This window comes from Rhinolophus sinicus, chromosome 17, assembly GCF_057876585.1.
Source record: "Rhinolophus sinicus isolate RSI-liver-muscle chromosome 17, RSI-T2T, whole genome shotgun sequence".
Classification (NCBI taxonomy): Eukaryota; Metazoa; Chordata; class Mammalia; order Chiroptera; family Rhinolophidae; genus Rhinolophus; species Rhinolophus sinicus.
The window spans coordinates 204,771,060-204,790,267 of record NC_142517.1 but is presented as its reverse complement, the minus strand read 5'-3'; the positions used below and the strand labels follow the sequence as shown (position 1 = coordinate 204,790,267).

At 39.6% G+C, this 19,208-nt stretch overlaps 1 long non-coding RNA gene across 1 annotated transcript in view; it reads right to left on the bottom strand.

The window, feature by feature from the left end:
- LOC141567474 (uncharacterized) overlaps positions 1 to 19,208 on the bottom strand; it is a 263,287-nt gene that overhangs the window by 27,871 nt on the left and 216,208 nt on the right. The window lies entirely within an intron of this gene.

Genomic DNA, 19,208 nt, shown 5'->3' with positions numbered 1-19,208 from the left:
GTCTTCTGGAACATTTTGCAAATGATTGGTATTTATAAAATCTCACCTCCATCTTTGGAGAACCTGCACTGAAATCCTCGAAGGTAAACGTGGGGTGATTCTGTCTGACAAGACTCTTTAAAAATGTCTCCTCCAGGCCATGATTTCTCAGGAAGGCCCCATTAATCGAATGAGGCAGGTGGCCATGGAGCCTGTGTGCCTTGAGCAATGCCCTTCATGGAATCAGTAACAAATAGAAAGGCTTCTGCAGTGGAAATATGGGTGCCTGCTGAGGACATGAACTCTAATAAGAATTACTACCTTCTCCTCTGATGAAAATGGCATTTTCTCTCATGTTGAACTTTTTCCAATTTTGGTGTTACTCCATTGTCCTTGAATATACTTCTAAGAGGGGGAGAAAAGGAAAAGAAATAAAGAACCCAGCTGGTATATATTTCCAAACAAGGCCATTTTCTCTCTCAGTAAAAGTTGAATCCCAAGAGTACATATGGTAATATATTGCAGAAAGCAGGCGTCAGTATTTTTTTCAGGGAACTAACTATGATGTGCTAAGTAATTGGCTCTGATAATATTGGCAGGAGCTTTTAATTGAGATGATTAGTAAACAATTTAAGGATAAATACACAATGACATCTTTCAAAAGCTAATGAAGTCTTTTGAGAGAGCCAATACTAAATCCTCTCTGAGGGCGGATTCAGACCTGTTTTATTATTTTTTGATGCTTTGTTCTCTCCCTTTCCGTACTATACAGGTACTTTCTGTACTGTCGGTCACAAAGCGCTGTCGTATACATTGACTCATAGGCCCCTCAGAGGGATCCAATAGGTGGGTGTGGCAGTTACTTTAGGGATAAGGAAAGTGAGGTTCAGAGAGGTTGCCTATCTTGGCCAAGGCAGCATGGCAAGGGAGTGTGGGATGGAGACTAGAACCCTCGGAATTCTGGTCCAGGGCTGTTGCTCTGTTTAGTCAAGACCCACCTCTTTTGGATTTTTTTTTTCCAATTTTTATTCCTTTTAAAACCCTCTAGCTTATTTTAAAGGAACATACTAAACCACTATAAATAAACATCCTTTGCTATTCATTTTTGAAGTATTTTTGATAGCAATGGAAATAATTTTAAAAGCAAACAAAGGCTTGGGAAGTTTTATTTGAGCACAAATCATATGAGATTTTGCTTAAGTATTGTGTTGGCTGTGATTAATGGACAAAATACTCTCTCCACCCCTAAGAACCAAGATGCCTGTTTTATTTTGTTTTTCTCAGGACAACTTAAAACTCTGACTCAAATCCTTCTATTAAAGGAGTCTGTCGCAGCCTGTATTTCCCTTCATGTTGTTCATTGTAGTTTACAATTATATATTTATTTGCATAATTATGGAAATATCTGTTTAAACCTCTGGGGAGAAAGTGTCTTTAAGATGGGGATTTTGCCCCCTGTGTTCACGTTTTATCCCCAGCTCCTATCACAGGACCAGGCACATACGGAAAATCCAATAAGTTTCTATTAGCAGGACGGATAGACGGATGGAAGGAAAAATCACTACGTGAGCCTTTGATTTGCAAGCTCTGGCACAGAGTCCTAGACCCTGGAAGGAACTGTAGAGACTTCCTGCACACTTTCTGTAAAGGTGAGTGTTGGCTTTTTACTGAAGGAAAACATCATCCCTTACCTAATTCCAGAAAGATTTGGTGGCTACTTATAGAACGAAGCATAATGTTCAATGTCAGCTTCCTGATCAAAATAGAACAAACGTGACCCCTAGGAAGGAAACGGATAATGTGTTTTAAGACACCTGCATTTAGTAGATTGCAAATTCTTATCATACATTTGTTTCTGTTTCTTTCTGCTGCTGAAAAAGAAGAGGGGAGAGTGATGGGACAGAGCATTTTTATTTTCTGTCTGAAGCATATGAATTTGACTGGTTTCCCGCAAAATTTATACTTTAAAAAACATTATTTTCTTTCTCGTCTCCTCTGCTATTTTCCACTTTTCCTTTCCTCCTCCCCGCCCTCCTTTCCTAACGTAGCTATTTAATTGTTTACATGACACCATTCCGCACTTTCTCTGATTTTAGCAAAGAAGAGCATATATGCTCTACATCTGAGAGCACATGTTTGGGTTCATGATCCATTGGCGCAAATTTTAACAAGATTGTTGGACACTGCAGATCATCCTGAATTGCTCCTATTTGTTACTATTTTTGTCAGATGGGGCATGGTGACAATTTGATTCTTCGTAGCTTACTATTTCTCGAGCTTTCCAAATTGTGCTGTCTTCTTCTCTCCTAGATACCCTGGACCGAACTGGAGTGAAGATGAAGGTCCCCATTATTGCTAAATTCATATTGATCTTCAAGAAACTTCTTGTTAGATGCCAAGATTTGGCTTTTGGGGCGCAGTGTTCAACTTAAGAACTTTGGGTGCTTTTTTTTTTTTAAAGATTTTATTGGGGAAGGGGAACAGGACTTTTTTATTGGGGAACAGTGTGTACTTCCAGGCCTCTTCTCCAAGTCAAGCTGCCGTCCCCTCAATCCTAGCTGCAGAGGGTGCCGTCCAGCCCCAAGCCGCCGTCCCTTCAGTCTTAGCTGCAGAGGGCGCAGCTCAGCTCCAGGTCCAGTCACCACCCTCCAGTTGCAGGGGGCACAGCCACCATCCCCTGTGGGAGTCGAAACCGGCAACCCTGTGGTTGAGAGGACGCATTCGAACCAACTGAGCCATCCAGGAGCTCAGTGGCAGCTCAGCTCAAGGTGCCGTGTTCAACCCCAGTTGCAGGGGGCGCTGCCCACCATCCATCCCTTGCGGGACTCTAGGAACTGAACCGGCAACGTTGTGGTTGAGAGCCCCCGCTTCAACCAACTGAGCAATCCGGGAGGCAGCTCAGCTCAAGGTGCCGTGCTCAATCCTAGCTGCAGGGGGTGGGGGAGCACACCATCGCCTGCGGGACTCAAGGAGCTGAACCAGCAACCCTGTGGTTGAGAGCCCACCGGCCCACGTGGGAATCGAACCGGCAGCCCTCGGAGCCAGATGCACGGAGCTCCAACGGCTCGAGCCACCTGGCCGGCCCTTGGGTGCTTTTTTTGAAGAGAGGTGCCAGCTGATAATAGTCACCAGAAGAGAACTATGTATAGCACAAAAACCTGAGTTTAGAAAGAAAAGCAATGGGATGAGTTAAAGCAAATTGCTAAGAGGAAGAAAAATCTTAACCATGTTATTTTGGACATTTACAAATAAACTAAATTTGCTGAAAATGAACCTAAGACGTACTCTTGGATGCTTGAGCAAAGCTGACGTTCACAAAGAGATTTGGGGGAAATGTTTCTCTTGGAATGTCCTAGTAACAGTATCTTGGGTTTTACTTATGCACCCAAAATTGGCCATTAAAAAAAAACCTGAAGAGTTTTTGCTTAGGAAACTTAGGACTTTCACTTAAAAATAGTTTCGAGTTCCTATTAAGTTCAGCAGCTTGGCTTAGAGTTTCCTATAAAAAGGTACTGATGTGATCTAAAAATGGACGCATATTTTCAACCCCTTCATATCAAATTATAGATAATTATCAATGCTTTCATGTCTGTACTTCATAGAACAACTGCTGTCTTAATAAAAGTGTTTTTATCCCTTTATCTAAACATACATATTAGACCGGCGTTGGGTCACTGGAAAACGTTATGAGATTTGTGAAGTAAAATGTGATGCTTGTTTTCAAACCTGTCATTATGTGGTCCTGGTTGCCATGCCAGAATATTCTTTGTCCTTTGGAGGCAAAGCTTAAACACTTAAGGAAACACTCACTTGTAAAGAAAAGCCAAGAGTTGACTGCAGTCCAGGGTCACTTTTTAATGTAAATTTGCGATCAACCAAAACCAAACTCATCACAAATATGAGTATAGTGGCTCTGGTTCTGATTTTTTCCCAGCAAACCAAATCTAATAATAATTTTCATTATATTCAAAATTAAATCATCTGAATGTAGATGCTATTATGGGTATAAAAATATTTTAATTGGGGGCTTAGGATGGAATTAGGCATTTAATTCAGACTTTGCCAAATATCTTACTGCCTTTCTCCATTTTAACGACCCCGGCTTTTCCTAGAATTTAGTACTACACTTCTAGAAATTAGTACAGTAAAACCTCATTATTTTAGAACTAATTAGGAGCTTGTGGGTTTGGCCTTGTAAAGCTCAAGTTTTATGCTTATTTTTAATAAGCAAATAAGTAGGATGAATAACATGGTTATTGGAAGTGTTTGCCTACTTGGGAAAATACTGCGTCTGCATATTAAAATAACAATTTACTAGACATATTGTAATTTTAGTGTAAGTAGAAGCTGGTACAACTGAAATTGAGGCTTTGATGTGCTGGTTTCAAGCCATTCTTCTTTATTTATTAAAGTGCGTTCTCCGATAAGCAACAGATGTTTAATGCAATTCTTGGATTCAGAGCCCTCGGAGGTAATAAAATTCCTTAAAAAAATACTTAACATTTACATACATTTTCCCCTTCAGTTAGTATAAATGTTTGGTCTTATAAACCACTGCCCCCCCAAAAAAAACACACAAAACTTCAAGTGACTAACTTTTTCTGTTTCTCATAGAAACATAGTTATTAAAATAATTAAAACTAGTTTTCTGATCATCCAGATTTAATAAATTTCTCATTACTACTAGTTTTCTTTTTCCTTAAATCATCAAGACACTAAGTTATCGTGGATCACTGTAGAAGCTCAGTGCCTCATTAAGATCATATAACGAGTCTATTACATTTAGTGGCCTCTTTTGTATTTAGAATTTTACACTTTATAATTTTTCAGATCTGTGAGTGTGTGGTTGATTTGCAGCGATCCACTAGCAATCTGACCATCCTGCTAGCTCCATCTGAGTGGTATGCGATTCTGAGAGTGACTACACAGAGTGGAGCTTGTGTCCTGCCCAAGTGCACATGAGAGGGAGGTCCAAGCAGGCTGCACTGGAAACCAGTCCCTGCTCCTCCAGCAGAGCGTGTGTCTTGCCAGCAGGCGTGGTGTCGGTCCAGAGGAAGAGGCACCTTTTTGTAATCCATTGGTCAAGAGAGGTGACTGTATAACTATCTTCCTAGAACGTAGATCATGTTTCTATCAGGGTAGAAACTTCTTCACAATGCACCTTAAAATAGCAGCTCTGAGTTTTACCCATATCTTGGTTCTTAATGTATATTTTTCAGACATGAAATATGAGATGATGGACACTACAGCACATGTTTCCCAAACTGAAACAGGGCACCTGGGGACCACCAGAGAACTTCAAGAGACCACTGATAACTCCAACGTCATATTTTGGAGAAGAGCCATCGAATCTAAACTTGCCTAAGTTTCAGATTTAGGACTAAAACAATTATGAGTTTTGAATCATCACATTCTATGTGTTATTGTATAAAAAAATTGTTTTAAAGAATCAAAATCATTATTTTCTTAGAGCCATTTCTTCTCTATTACACTCGAAGGAAAGGTGTGATGCGTCCCACATATTAGGCAGCCTCATAAAATGTAATAAAAATTCATTCTGGGGGCCTGAGAGATGCCAAAATGCTCTGGAACCTGAAGGTGAAACCTGGCATCAGTCTCATGCCCGAGGTGGACGTCCATGGCAGAAGTCTTATTTCTTCTACTGTCTCAGTCCTGAGATTGACACACGACGTTCCCATGCTTGCAAGTGTCATGGCAGGAGTGTGTTGATGTCAAGCTCCTGAAGAAAGGATAGAAGACTTGGTATCACCCACAATTTGACTTCAGTCAGACCAGCTGTGTCCTCAGATCACTCTGTCTTTTGTCTGCTAAGTGCCTCCTGAGAGCACAGCATCCTTGAAAGTTCAAAGGAACAGGAAATTCTCCCGATTATTCACCTATTTCCCAATGAGGAAGAGAATCAGCTTCTTATGTGAACACAGAATCTCCAGCCTCACCACTCTTTATGGCCTCCTATTGTTCTAAAACTCAAACGTGATTATGCCAGACTCTTGCTTAAAATATTTCCATGGCATCCTGTGGGGGCAGAGCCTCAGAAAGTAGTTTCCAGGCTCTCGGCCTCACATAGACAGGTGCTGGCTCAGGTAGTAAATGGCCATCAACTGTGATGGGATGGCCATCAGCTGTGGCTAGTTGGCTGTCAGCTGTAACCAGTGAGCCATTGGCCACTAATATAACTGCTGTGGCTACACTAGTAGGAAATGGGGCCTAGCAAGAAGATGGTGGCTGAGCCTGCAAGCGGAGCAATGAGGGTTGAGAATTGTGTGGCTCCTGTTTCCTGTTTCTCCAACCCAGCCACCAGCGAGAATATAGTGGTATGACTCCCCCATCTATGGCTCCGTGGGTGTTCCTTTTTGGCCTCACCATGTCCTGCGTTCTTATGTGGGGAGCAGGAGCAGAGACCACGCAGGCCGCCCTGCATTACACATCCTCATTGTGTGCAAGAGAAACTAATTAATGTCCTCCTTCCCTCCCTTCCTGCCTTCCTTCTTTAATTTTATGTTAGCATGATGAACAAGCTCCTTTGAAATCTGGCTCTCACCTGTTATTTCAGGCTCAGGTTTAATCCCTTCTTCTGCATTGCCCTTGGCAAAGAACTTAGCATCGCAGACTTTAGTTTCCTCATCTGTAAAATGAGAATAAAATGTGCTAACTCACAGCGCTGCACTGAGAATTAAACACGTGAATACATGTAAAGCACTTAGCTCAGAGCTGGCACCTTGCGAGTGTTTAGTTGATGCCGCCATATTGGGTTTTCACTTTCTCCTCTCACTCCTTCACAGGGGCTGATAGGGTAGCCTAAAGAGTTCTTTGCAATTCCCCAAAAAGGCCAGACTCGGGGCCTTGTCTTCCCTGGTCTGCCATCAGGTTGGGATTTGCCAATAAGGCAGAGGTTTTCGTGCATGACTGCGTTCGCAGCTCCAGGTCATATGGTTGTGTCTCGCTTTGTCTCGTCAGTGTGCTCTCTGTGCCACACTGAAGAATCAGACTCCTCTCCTCTTTGTGGAGAGGCACATCTTTCCCCAGTGTTTAAATAGCATCTCTAGTGCCACTCTCTTAAGCTAAGCCCGTAACAGCATTCGACTGGCCAGCATCCAAAATAATTCTGCGCAGCTGGGATAATTTATTACTAAGAATTATTTTCTAAGCTAATTATTTAATTCTGTCTTTTAAAGATCAGGCTCCTTCTCCGAAGCTCCCACAGACTTGTAAAGACACCTCCAGTGCTGCCTTGAGTCAAGGCTATGATTTGCTTCTAAGTTGACCACCCCTGGTCTGAGAGCTCCTATGGCTATGCTTTCCTGCATATTTATACCACCAAGCACATGTGAAATTTAAAATTTTTCTAGCAGCCAAATGGAAAAATTAAAAAGAAATAGAAGAAATCAATTTTAACAATAACCTTTATTTAACCCAAATATCTAAAATATTATTTCAACACCTCAATACAAAATACGTTAATGAGCTATTTCACATTGTTGTATAAACGCTTTGAAATCTCGTATAGGTTTTAGACTCTAACACATCAAGGGCTTGATAGCCACATCTGACTCGTGTTACTGTATAAGACTGCACAGGCCAAGAGGTGACAACTGTGGCCTATTCTCTCTGCATCTACAGAGCCCATGTAGTGGCTGACACATAAGAGAGACTGGAAAATGCTTGTGTGGTGAATAAAATGGTGGACACAAACAGCTCCATCAAGGATGTCAGCATATTAATTTGCCAGGGCTGTTGTAACAAAATACCACAAACTGGGTGATTTAAGCAACTGGGACCTCACAGTTTCTGGAAGCTAGAAGGCTGAGATCAGGTGTTGGCAGTGTTGGTTCCTCCGGAGGATGTGAGGAAGAATCTCTTTGAAGGCTGTCCCCTAGCTTTCAGTGGTTTGCTGGCGATCATTGGTGTTCTTTGGCTACCATCACCTTGCTCTCTGCCTTCGTGTTCACATGGTTTTCTCCTGTGTGTGTGTGTGTGTGTGTGTGTGTGTGTGTGTGTGTGTGTGTGCGTGTTTATGTGTTTTCTGTCCCCAAATTCCCCCTTCTATAATGATATCAGTCATATTGGATGAGGTCCTCATCTTAACTAATTATACCTGAATGACCCTAGCTCTAAATAAGGTCACATTCTGAGAGACCGGGGATTAAAACCTCAACATATGAATTTGTGGGGCTGTAATTCCACCCATAATGATAAGGCAAGTCATAATGTTGAGTCATACTTCAGGGCTTATGGCTTAGAAGGGCAGAGCAGGGCTTTCCTTCAAAGTGTTCAATTCCAAATTCATCACGCTTTCTGCCCCTGCCTCTGTGGGGAGTCCTCCTTTGTCTGGGCTTGGTTTTTCTGGGCTAGCCAGAGTTGTGTTTGGGTTATCAAGGTCAGAGCAGACAGTTCTTTGAAGTATACTTTCATTTAAAGTTCTTGAATTTCCTTATGAAATAAAATTAACATGGTCCTTAAATATACATGCATTTCAAGGAGATAAAATTCTCCTGGATTTGCCCTTTTCCTGTCTCTCATTTCTCCGTTATAGTTGTTTCCTTTTACTGCGTTGGTGTCTGGTAATCACGGGTTTGAGTTGTCTGCTGAGGGAAATGAGATTGTGAGGGAGAAGCAGTCTGAGAACTAAAGAAATAAGGACGTTCAAAGCAGGCAGATGGCCCTTTCTGTGTGTGACATTAGCCAACTCTCAAAGCCAAGTTTTCCAGGCTGGGCCGACCCTGGTCTACGCCAATGCCCACAAGTCCTCTCTTGGAACCCCTTGTTCTTTTTCTTGGGATTTGGTGTTTTCCAGGCATCTTAGTATGATGCAACCAAAATCCCCACATCACAAACAGAAGGAGCCTTTGAAGACCAGAAGTTGGGATTTGCCAATAAGTCAGGGATTGTGGTGCGTGGCAATGTCTGCAGCTCTAGGTCATGTGGTTGTGTCTCACTTTGTCTCGTAAGTATGTTCTCTGTGTCACACTGAAGAATCAGACTCCTCTCCTCTGTGTGGAGAGGCACATCTTTCCCCAGCATTTAAATAGCATCTCCAGTGCCACAAGGTTAAGATAAACCCGTAACAGTATTTGACTGGCCAGCAACCAAAGTAATTCTGTGCAGCTGGGAGAATTTATTTCTAAAAATTATTTTCCAGGCTGATTATTCAATTCTTTCTTTAAAGGTCAGGCTTTGTTACATTATGATTAAAGTTTCCTTTTTAGAAATCACCTTTTTCTCCACAAAGGGCTACCACCAGAGGACTTGGAAAACTTTTTCTTTCTTCTTTTCTCTAAAAAGTTAATAAGCTTTGCAATTCCTTTCAACTTAATAGTTTGGGTAGCGCCAAAGTTTCTTTTCTGTTTTTAGGCAAATCCGACTGATATCATAACATATCCAGTCTCTTTGGGGGCTGTTTCAGGAGACATTTAAACATTAAGACATGGGATTGGAAGCAATGTGTTCTAGGATTTCTGTTTTAGGATCAAAATATCCTAGAAAAGAAGCTCAGGAAAGCACATTTGCAGGCTCTTCCTGAATTTGTTCCTGGAGGGACAGTAAGGTGCATGATGCTGATTAAAGTTATTTCATTCACGCTCAACACTGCCCATTTGCTGCACCAAGCACTCCCCCGTGGGCAGAGGCTGAGGGTGGAGGTTAAAGACAGAAGAGCTAACACCTCTGAGCATATATGAGGTGTAAGATGCTTTAAAGGCATCGTCTCCTTTAGTCCTCACAGAACCTTACATGGTTGGAATTATTATTCCCTTGTTATGGATAAAGAGTTGACTTTAAAAACGCTTAAGGCACTTGGCTAAAGCCCACAGTTACTAGGAAGCAGAGCTAGGACTGAACTCGGAACACTCTGATTCCAAAGCCTGTGATTTATCTACATGTTCCAAGGACAGTCCTGACTCACTCCCACCTGGTTGCAGTCCAACCACGTGGCCTTTAGGTCTCCCAGATTGGGTCCCAAACTTTTCCAGCAGACTGGAGCACCTCATGCTTGGGTCCAGACCTGAGAATTTAGTGACTCTGTCTTGTAGCTGTTGATGGACCAGCCGTTAGTGACTTTTCACAGCCTCACTCCAACACTGTGCTGCCAGTGACACCCCAGAATGGCTCCTCCCCAGTAGAGCCCCCTTTCACAAAAGCACAATGCTTAACTTGCCCTGGACAATTTTGAGGGCTGTTTTTAGTCCCTGCTGTGGCGCCCAAATGTATTTCCCTGGTCCGATCAGAAAACACATTTCATTCCTCCTTTCCTTCCATGCACATCAGGAATCTGAAACCCGAGTCCTGTGAGATTTAAATGAGGTAAAACTAGAAGCAAATGTTTACTGAGTGTTTACCGTGTATCAGACTTTAAGTTTTTACTGTCATTTTCTAATTTTATGGGCTTTGCAAAACGCATATACAAAAAGAACTACTATTATTTTTATTTTATAGTTGAAGGAAGTTAAGCTATTTGCTGAGTCCTCGTCCTAGGGAAGTGGTTTGACTCCTGAGCCTGCAGGTCTTATCCAGCATCTCAAGTGAACAAACCCCCTTGGCCCAGGGTCTGCCTCAGTCCAGGTAAGTCGCAAGGATGTTTCTGCAGCCTTGCTCTCTCCTAAGCCACTCTGTCAAGCCAGCACCTTTCTTCTTGATAAAATAAATTACACCTTTGGAGCCCACTTTAGAGGACAAAAGATAGAGAAGAAAGATCTATCAAAGTCTTGGACATCTTTACCTATTTTAATACCAGTTAGTGTTAAAATTTTTCAGATCAAAATACTGAGACATCCCCAAATCAAATGATTTCTCCCACTTTATACAAACTTAGACTGAGACACAATGTGCTCCTTCCTCCCGATTCTCTGTATGGGTGGCATCTTCTGTGACATGGAAGAGAGTATCTCTAAATTATTGGGGTTATGGGTATGTAATATATACCATTCTTTTGATGTGTCCTTAAAATATTGATATTTCATCTGGGAGTTCAATAGTGGAAATGTAGACTCCATCGTGAATCAGGGGCTCTAGGCAAAGGGAGCTACCACATGTACACTCTGTCTAGTGTTACTATCCAAATAATTAGAATATATATATATATTTAAAAAGAACCGAAACTCTACTGGGCATAGTTAGATCTTAATACTTGGATCTTTGGTTGTTTCCCAGACTCTTTCATTATTATAAATGCAGTGCCATTTAATCAAATGTACACCATTTACTCCAATGAATCTGGAAAGGTCTGATGCTGATCTTCATAACTTCACTAAAAAGGTAGGCCACTGTATCATAATTATTGTTCAGTGTTTGAAAGCCTACAATTTTCAGGACTTATTGTATGTATCTGCCATCAGCATTTTTGTACATATCAGCCTGAGAACGCCCTCTGAGAACGGTTCTTCAGTATTATCTCCAGTATTTTATCTTTGGTTTCCCAATTTTAAAAGAGGATGTTGGTATTTGCAACCAGGTTGTTATTCTGGGGTGTGGGGAGATATCTTAGCTCTGGCTTTGTTTTGTGGCATTCCCTTCTATAACTGTATTTTATAATCTAAGAAGACATGTTTATAACACCAAAGAAAGGAAGTAGTAATCTCAATACATTATCATATCAAGAACGACCTTCTCATGTTGATTTGATTTGGGAATCATAGTTCCTTTCAAAATTTTTCTCATGTTTGTTAATGAACGTGGAATTCCATACATGTAATTGAAAAATTACTTCTGTTGCTCTTTAATTTCTGAAAAAAACAAAGCAAAAACAAAAGCAATGTGGGTTTCCCTGGTGAAAATTCTTCCCAGAAGACACACTATGGCATGAGATATTCACTAACAGCAGGTACTATACAAAGCCATTTCTGCTGGAAAATATACCATCTGGAGGGAAAACAATTTGTGAAAACACATTTCAGTATGATTGTGTTATCCTAGGTTAATGATGATGGTAACTGCATCATCAAAGCAGTTTTTTAGTAGGGAATGAAGGAGCATTTGGAAATAACCATTATGGATAGCCTTTGGTTAAATTTTCTGGCAACTGCATCGTGCAGAGAAACTGAACCAAGACAATGTGCTATTACCAAGTGCTAAATACAATGCAGGAAGAGGGGTAAAGGGAGACTTGGGTCTTAATATAACTGAGAAAACAGTTTCTTAGAGTTATGCTGGAATAAACCCATGATGAGCAGACCATGGTCCCATTGTTTTCTGTGCCTCGTGTCCTGGTCACCTTCTGGTTCCTTTATACATGTTGTCTCTTCTGCCTGGAGCAGTGCCAGCTTCCTGTCCTCAGTCCCCCATCTTAAACCCATCCCTCATGACATAGATAATAGATCTTCAGCTGTTAAAAGGGTAGTCAAAAGCCCCACACTGTACTCTACTTGTGTAGCACCATGAGTATTTTCTTCCCAGCATGTATCATAGTTGTAATTGGGTTTTCACTGGAGTGTTAGATGAATAATGGCTGTTGAGTCTCTGCTAGACTGTAAGTTCCCTAAGTGCCTAGGACAACCTTATGTAGAGGGGGCCCACGAATAGTTCCTGGATGAATTAATGATTTGGCTTTAGAGTAGCGATGGCTGTGGCATCGGACCACCTTCCTGAGGTTCACCGCTAGTTTGACTAAGCAGCAAGGGCTGGGCTGCGGGGTCACGTGCTTTGCTGGCTGCGGTCCAGGCATGGTCCGTGACTGTGGAACGGAGATTTCATCTGTTTGAAACTATCTGGGTTGTGAGGGGATCAAAGTCTGGGGATTAGAACAACTGATTCCTTAATCAACAGAGCCAGAATGACTTCAAAGAGATTTCTTCATGGGAAAGATTGGGCAAGACTACAGAGGAGGGTCAAAGCCTGGATGTAGGAAACGTTAAATCTTCTGTTCTGACTTTATGAAACTTTGTTTCTACCACATTGCAAATGTTTCCAGTTTAGTTACAGGCATGTGCCCAAAGAGAACAGTAATGACTAGAATTACAAGTTTCAAGAACTAGGAAAGGCCTTAGAAATTGGTTTAACACTTTTTCCCCAGATGGAGACCTAGAAAAATCCAGTGACTTGCCCTCAATTCCTGGACTAGTGACAGGGTCAGGTCTGGACTCCAGCATTGTTTCCATCTGTCTAGACTCCTGCTTCTTATGATAGTAAGTCTGCTCCTTATATGCCTGGAACCACTCACTCATATGCTTTGCCGCCTAGAAGAAGGGTGAACTGGGCCAGCTACTTAACCTTTTGGGATTTCAGGCTTTGAGTTCCCACATGTAGAATAATGGGCCGTGTAAGATAATGTCTGAAGTATCTTTGAATTGCATATCACTTCTTATTTTTTACCAACCCTCTGCTCTTCCCAAATTGTGATTCCTTGGGTATCATTTGTAAACCCAAGTCCTGTACTATAAAATGCAATATGGAAGTTCAACATTAATATTAAGTCACACTTACATTACAATGTACTAGACACAGTTCTGTGTTATGTACAGTAACAGATTTAATCCTCACTGTGAGTTTATGGGAAACACTATTAATTATTTACTCCCATTTTACAGATGGGGAAACTGACAGCCCAAAATCTTGCATGTCGTACCCAAGTATCATAAATTCTAAGTAGCAGAGCTAAGATTCAAAGCCAGGCAATCTGACTCCAGAGTTTGTGCTGTCTTGGTTTAGAGACAACAGTCTGTGCAAAGTGGACTCATCTTTTATGTTTATTTGTTTATATATTACTCCCGTTCCAAAAGAATTTGAAGTCTCTTACAGATGAACACATTATACCACATACAAAATATGTGAATAAATAAAGGGAAAGGAAAATCGATGGATAAGATCAATACCAAAAATCTTTAAACACTTTACTAAGTGTAGGCTTCATATTTGGCTCTGGGTGTCCTAGATGTGAATGCAAACAAACAAACAAAACAAACAATTCCCCTAAAATTCCCTCCATCTATCTGAGACAGGACTTGGAAAAACAATTTTTAAGAATCTCCATTGAATTGTGGCAGTCTCTTATGCATTTTGGAGATTAATCCCTTATCAGATATATTGGTTGCAGATATTTTCTCCTATTCCATAGGTTGCCTTTTTCATTCTGTTGATTGTTTCCTTTGTTGCACAGAAGATTTTCAGTCTGATGTACTCCCACTTGTTTATTTGTGTTTTTGTTGCCTGTGCTTTTGGTTTCATATCTATGAAATCACTGCTAAGACCAACGTCATGAATAATTTTTCCTATGTTTTCTTCTAGGAGTTTCACAGTTTCACTTATGTTTAAGTCTTTAATCAATTTAGAGCTGATTTTGATGTGTAGTGTCAGAAATGGGTTTAATTTCATCCTTTTGCATGAGGATATATATACAGTTTTCCCAACACCACTTGTTGAAGAGACTATCCTTTCCCCACTGTGTATTCTTGGCGACTTTGTGGAACATTGTTACCTCTCCTGATCCACTCCCCAGCCTTCCCTGGAGTGAAGATTACATCCTTCTGGCTCATTTGCCCTCTGGCAACATCTGGTTTCAGCTGATGGGGAGCAGTGGCCAGAAACTGGGCGGTGAGAGAGGCTGATGACAGTGTATTAATTCCCCTGGCTTTTCCCCTGCAGTGTCATCCTCAGCGAAAATAATAAAAAAGAAAATTTCCCAAGCTCTTTGTTTTTAGTACTATTATTTTTTATACACAAACCTTCCTTACATTAGATTTCATTTTTATATAAAATATGAGGTGGGGATCTATTTTAATTTTTTCTACGTGGATACTAGTTAACCTACCAATCTGAATCCAATTATTTCCTATTGTTGTGACATGTTGTCAGATACACAATTTGTCAGTTTAAAAATTTTTTGTTGTTGGTTTTATATTTTTGTGATGTGTTTATATTTTTCTTCTATTGGTTACTGTATTAAATATCATTCTCTAATACACTTAATTCTCTATTTTGTTAGACAAAATTTATTCCTTCAATTGAACAATAATGAAATTTGTAAATATTTGATTCTTCCTCCTTTTCCTCCCCGCTCTTTCACAATCTAATTTTAACTAAATATATTGTTTTTCTTAGTGCTTACCTTCATATCTTTAAATCTATACTTACAACACTATTATTTGACTTATTGGTTTTAAGTACTCTTTTTTGACCACAAACTATGAAATAATTGGAAAGCAGCATATTCATGTATCCATCCTACCTTCTCTCCAACTTTCCCTCTTGGCTTCTATTTTAATTTTGTATTGTTGAGGTTTATTATGTGTACAGATTGTTCTACACTCATAGCTGGTCTTTGGCAAATTTCTGTACTTCAGTATAAATTAAAGCTCACCTCGAATCATTTTTCTGTCATTTTTTTCTGTCTACATATAATATTTTCCTGAGGTTTTTTTTTTTTTTTTTAAATCAAGAAATTTCTTGAAGAAGAGCTAATGAGCATATTATTCCCTGAGTCCTTACCTGTCCAGAGTGTTTCTTATCTTTATTCTTGAATACTAGCAGTACGTCTTGGTATATAATTTGTGTTTAATGTTTTCTTTCCCTAGGACTTTGTAAAGAGTATTCAACTGCCTGCCTGCACTGGTCTTCTAGACCTGATATGGAACGATAAGATGGTATGTGGCCTGCCAGATTTCTCCCCTCATGCTGATGTGATTTTTATATCGGCTGCCTAAATGTTTCCTTATCACAAAGATAAATAACTTATGCTCAATACCCTTAGTTTCAATGTTGAACTTCTATTCCAGTGGTTACTTGGACATAATCAACCCCTTTAGTCTGTAGAGACATTTTTTTTTTATATTTGGGGGAAGTTTTCTTTAAACATATCTTTAAACGTTTTTTTTTCCTCTTTCATCATATTGGCTCTCTTGTCTGCCTCTTCATTTTGTTTTGCTTGTTTCTTTCTCAGTCCTTTGTTCTTTGTGTTTTACTGCATTTTCCTTCGGGTTGCTCTAGAATGGACTTTCTTTTAGGGTTAGTTTTGTTCTCCTTTGGTTTCCCTTTCCCTGAGTTTTATTTCATCTTTTAATTTCCTAAACTCTGTTATCTCAGTTTTGATATCTTGTTTTATAGAGGCGATAGTGTAAGTTTTTTTCTTTTTTAAGTTCACAATAATATGTTTATAGTTGTGATCTGCTGCTTGGCTATATAATTTTGATTGGTGAATGTTCATCTACCAGTTTTTTCTGTTCCTTTTTGTATTAGTCAACTCAAGCTATTTTCTCTACTTTGAGACAATTCTGGAGTCTGGAAGTCTAAGACCAGGGTGCCAGCATGTTTGTGTTCTAATGAGGACTCTCTTCCCGGCTTGCAGAGACACCTTCCTCTGTATCTTCACATAGAAGATGTGGCACAAAGGGGGAGAGAGAGAGGGAGAGAGAGAGAGAGAGAGAGAGAGAGAGAGAGAGAGAGAGAGAGAGAGCTCTGTGATGTCTCTTACAAGGGCGTTAATCTCATCATGAGGGGCCACTCTTAGGACCTCATCTAAACCTAATTACCTCCAAAATGCCCTGTCTCCAAATACCATCACAATGGGGATTAGGGCTTCAACATACAAATCTGACGGTGGTGGGAGCTAATATTCAGTCCATACACTTTCCTTTTCCTCTTTTGTAATATCTTCATAGATATACTATACCTGTTTATTTTTAATTTTATAGGGAATATAATGTGTCTCCGTGTGGTTTGCAGAATCTAGGTGGTACCGGAGAATTTTTATAGGGGTTCTGCAAGGTCAACACTATTCTGATAACAATGCTAAAACCTTATTTGCTTTTTCATTGCTTTGACATTTGTATTGATGGTACAAAAACAATGGTGACCAAAACTGCTTGTGCCTTAACATGGATTAAGGCACCAAAATGTACTGGTATAATTAATTGTCATCTTCATAGCCACAAACTTACAGTTTAAAAAATTCTCAGTTTTAGTTTTCTGTAAGAATGATCTTAATACAGCAGAAATCATTGTTAATTTCACTTGGATCTATTTCCTTGATTACATGTCTTTATAATATTCTATACAATGAAATGGGAATTACATATAAAGCACTTCCACTGAATATGAATCTATGATGGCTATTTCAAAGAAAATAAGCTCCTTGTTCATGGAATACCATCTTTACATGAAAGGAATAACTGACAGAGAAACTAAAGTTTTACAGATTTGAGCATTTGGCAGATATTTTCTCGAAAATGAGTCAAGTGAGCCTGACACATCAAGAAGATCAGTGACAATGTTTGTTGCCAATGAAAAAAAATCAAACTTTCAAAGATTAGAATTTTGGGAAAATTTTGTTCAGCATTCTGAGCTTCATTGTTTCCGAAAACTTAATGAATTTTCTGAAGAGTTTATTAGTGATGTTAACAATATGATTTCTCAATAGAGCACAATAAAATGTGTCAACGTTTAAATTTCTGCATTATTCAGTGAACCAAATGACCAATGTGTGACATTACCAATGACTCATTGGTAAAAGATTCGTTCAAAGTACAAGTTGGACCAGTGGGCTTTTAATGTAATAGAGTAAACAAGTTCACTGACATGCTTTCATATTCCACATTGCAACTATCCTTTAAGAAACTACAACTCTTCCATTTTTTGTCATATTAATAAGAATTCCACAATTATTTGAAAGGGCTTATATTAAATTACTGCTGCTTTTCCAACTACATATTGGGTAAGGCCAAATTTTCTTCATATACTTCAACCAAAATAATGTATCGCAACAGATTAAATACAGAGCAGATACTAGAATCCAGCTTTTTTTCTATTAAGTCAGATACTAAAAGATTTGAACAATGTAAAAACAATGCCACTCTTCTCACTAATTGATGTTTTGGTTTCAAAAATATAGTATTTCATTAAAAACTTCTTATTGGTGTTAGAATTTAATGGATTTATTATTATTAATTTTAAATGAATTAATAATTTATAAAATCTCTTGGTTTGTATTTCTAAACAAGTTTGTAAATCTCTTGGTTTGTATACCTATACATTAATAGGTATAACCAACAAAAGTAAAAGCTGTGTGGGATCTTAAGTAATTTTTAAAGTATGACGAGGTCCTGAGACCAAAACGTTGGAGATCTGTTGATGAAATGGTTAAGCGCACGGACTCTGGGGTCAGATTACGTGGGTCAGAATTCTAACTACCCTTTCCAGTTACATAACCCTGGGCGATGTATCTGATCCCACCCACTAGGGTATTTAGCCTCTCTGTGCTTCAATTTCCTCACCTGTCAAATGTGGATAATAAGAGCACCGAACTTATAGGACTGTTGTGAGAATTAAATATTTGTAACATGCTCAGCGTGTTGCCTGGGATATAATATGTATTACCATGTGATTCATAATATTAATAATCATTCTATTACTTGGATCTGAGTGACACACACAATTGTTCTTGAACAGCTATTTTATAAAAGGCAATACGCAAAGGCCATGCCAAAGTCTGGTGGGAATTCCCCTCCTAATTCAAGGGTGTATATACTGACGGTGCCTAAAAATATATACATATGACTTGTATTCATCTTTTGTTATTGGTATATTTTGAGCATTACCATTTTAATACAGTTTTTTCCTTTCTTAAAATGTGTATACATTTTTTTTGGCACCTTCTGTATGTGAGTTCGTTTAGACTTTGCTCCTTCCCCGCTGAGAGGAGCTGCTGCGGTGTGTCCCCCTGGTTCCCTTGAGTAATGGCCTAGGGATTATTAGATTGACCAGGTGGTTCTTCATTCATACCTATTTCTCTGCTTCTCAAAACTTTCTGCCATAAGGGTTCAAGGAAGCTGCCACTGCTAACCTGTGTGACCCTACCCTACCTGTTGTCCCCATGAGGAGAATTTGGATTTGTCACTTGCTTGGGGGAACTGTGCTCTCTGGCTCTTCTGCCATGAGGGTCCTCGTCCAGCCACACCTCTCACTTCTCTTGGTTTTCACTGAATCTGGCGGCACTTCTCCTTGTATTCCCTTAGGTGACAATTTTATCTAGTTTCATCACTGATGGATTTTAAATTTCACCTTACTACTCATTGTCTCATTTTTCTTGCCACATTTGGGACCTTTTCAAGATGAAAATTTGAGCCAAACAAACAAATCTTTAATCCACATGTAAGACAAAGCACCTGTTTTAATATTGGCAAATTCTGTGTTAACACAACTCTTGGCATACATTCTTTTCATGTTCTGAACATGTGTTTTGAGCTGCTGAAGTGACAGAAACCATAGGAGAAGAGTAATATAAATAT